At 47.9% G+C, this 2,374-nt stretch overlaps 1 long non-coding RNA gene across 1 annotated transcript in view; it reads left to right on the plus strand.

Annotated features, from left to right (window-relative positions):
• LOC111727637 overlaps positions 1-2,374 on the plus strand; it is a 23,996-nt gene that overhangs the window by 1,297 nt on the left and 20,325 nt on the right. Inside the window, exon 2 of the long non-coding RNA XR_002775136.1 lies at positions 95-100. This is a non-coding gene — a long non-coding RNA (uncharacterized LOC111727637). The remainder of the gene's footprint in view (positions 1-94; positions 101-2,374) is intronic.

The raw sequence follows: 2,374 nt of genomic DNA on the forward strand, positions 1-2,374 counted from the left end.
GCCGAGCCAATTAAATTATTTTCAAAAGAAGTTTAAGGCATAGTACATATATTGTCTTTTTTTACTCTTTTTTTTTTTATCAATATAGTTGAAGTGTGCTGTGGAAGTTTAACTATAGGTTCGAGTGTGTTGTGAGTTAAAAAAGGTTGAAAAACACTGGTCTAGGTGGTGAACTCACTGGGACAAAGGGCAGGCTTCCACCTCTGTGAACCTCCCCACGGCCTCTTGGCATCTGGATGGATGCGTGATAAACAAGTGTTTCCTTGTTGAGTGATACATCACTGAAATGGAAACTTGCCTCATCATTTGATTCACTTTCCTGATAAGATAGGGAGGTAGGTGGCACTACAGGGAGGGGCCACCATGGCCCCATGAACAGAGAAGGCTGTTTAGCAAAATCCGAGGCTGACTAGAGCTCCAGAGGAGTGGAAACTACAGGGTAGGTTGTGCTTTTCTAGGCTCAGGCTCCAAAGAGCTGATAAAACATCCAGCTACACTTCCGCAGCTCAGAAACCACCACAGTCAGGAGCGGGTGTGGGAGGTAATTAGAGGGCAAGGAGAGAGAAAGGAGCCACTGTCAGCTCCAGGAAAATCTCATCAAAGGAAATCAGCCCAGAGAAGAAAGGCTCCCTGGGTTTGCTTTGGAAGGAAGCACAGAGGATTATGTCCTGGCTCCTACAAGAACAAGAGACCTGGCACTGAGTTGGACCATCCAAATGTTAAAACCCATCATTATGTGTTGTGGGGAGGGCCAGCCTGGTTCCTCAGGGCCACATCCATTTCCTGTGGTGGGTGGCAGGTCTACAAGGAATAGCAATGCTGGGTTTTCTCGGCTCTCTTCTCAGTGTGGAGACCTTAGAATAAAGCCAAAGAGCAGGGTGTGGAGACACAAAGCAAGCCACTGTGAGGATTATTTGTGTAAGATGGGCCAGGTTTCAAACAAAGTGGTGAATTCTTTATGAATGGTGAACCAAGCCATGAAGCGTGCTCCAGTGGTGGGTAGTTTGGGTGAAATGGATCTGCGGATGGAGAGACACAAACGGCAGGAAGTGGGTGAGGAAGCATCCACTCCGATCGGGGACTGAGAATGGTTTGGTCGGCGTCGTGATCACTTCCAAAGACCACCCAGGAACATGTGAGGATTACTAAACTCTGTGAGTGGTTTGGAGTCATGGGCCCTCCCTTCTCCCATGGCCTTGGCATCAGCACCCTCCATTAAGAGAAATGGCTTTTCCCTTTGCCCCACCCAAAAACATTTCTTCTTTTTCTTTTTCTTTTTGAAACACAGTCTCACCTGGTCACCCTTGGTAGAGTGCCACGGCGTCTTAGCTCATAGCAACCTCAAACTTTTGGGATCAAGCAATCCTCTTGCCTCAGCCTACCATGTAGCTGGGACTACAGGCGCCCGCCACAACGCCCAGCTATTTTTTAGAGGTGGGGTCTCGCTCTGACTCAGGCTGGTCCAGAACCAGTGAACTCAGGCAATCCACCCATCTCGGCCTCCCAAGTGCTGGGATTACAGGCATAAGCCACCGTGCCTGGCCTCCAAACTTTTTTTTAAAAATGACCTAATTCAATAAATTTAGTTATTGGCTACCCTCAGGTTTAGCAGCTATCAGAGTAGGAGGTACCACAGAAGTTGTGGTCCTTGTCATTTTGGAGCTCAAGGAGGGAGATGGCCATGGGTGATGGTAGCAAGGAGTGTCCCTCTGAAAGGGGGTCCTTCCCAGGATCATCCATCTACCCCATGTAGTGATACTCCAAGGTAGTCCTTGTGCCCTCGTGACTGGGTGCACATGCTCTGGGGTAAGGAGGTGGATCTCGGAGAGCTCCTTTGAGGTCAGGGTCCCTGAAGAGCCAACACAAAAGTCCCCTTAGCTCCACCTCCTTGAAGGTGCTAGAGTAGGGCCTTGCTCACAGCAAGTGGTCAGTAATCTCAGCAGGAGATTTGTGCAAAATTTGCTTATCTCATCTAAACCCTCTGAGTTATTAGGAGGCTCCTCTTCACTGAGACAGGTCACTCAGCACTGTGTGGTCCCTTTCCAACACGCTCTGGCTGGCAGGGAATTCACTGTATTAGTAAAGAGAGAAAGGCTGTTCACTAGAGAATAAAGTACCTATGGGCCTCTTCTTTTCACCTCTCTATGACATGTGTCACCAAATAGTCTGTGAATTTTTTTGAAGCAGCAAATAATTTTTAAACAATTAATTTAAATAATAATTTAAACACTTCTTTTAAGATTACATTTGCTGGCTCGGCGCCTATAGCTCAACCGGCTAAGGAGCCAGCCACGTACACCTAAGGTGGTGGGTTCGAATCCCCAGCCTGGGCCCGCCAAACAACAATGATGGCTGCAACCAAAAAATAGCCGGG

This window comes from Otolemur garnettii, unplaced genomic scaffold (assembly GCF_000181295.1).
Source record: "Otolemur garnettii isolate 467f Iridium unplaced genomic scaffold, OtoGar3 scaffold00115, whole genome shotgun sequence".
In the NCBI taxonomy this organism is placed as follows: domain Eukaryota; kingdom Metazoa; phylum Chordata; class Mammalia; order Primates; family Galagidae; genus Otolemur; species Otolemur garnettii.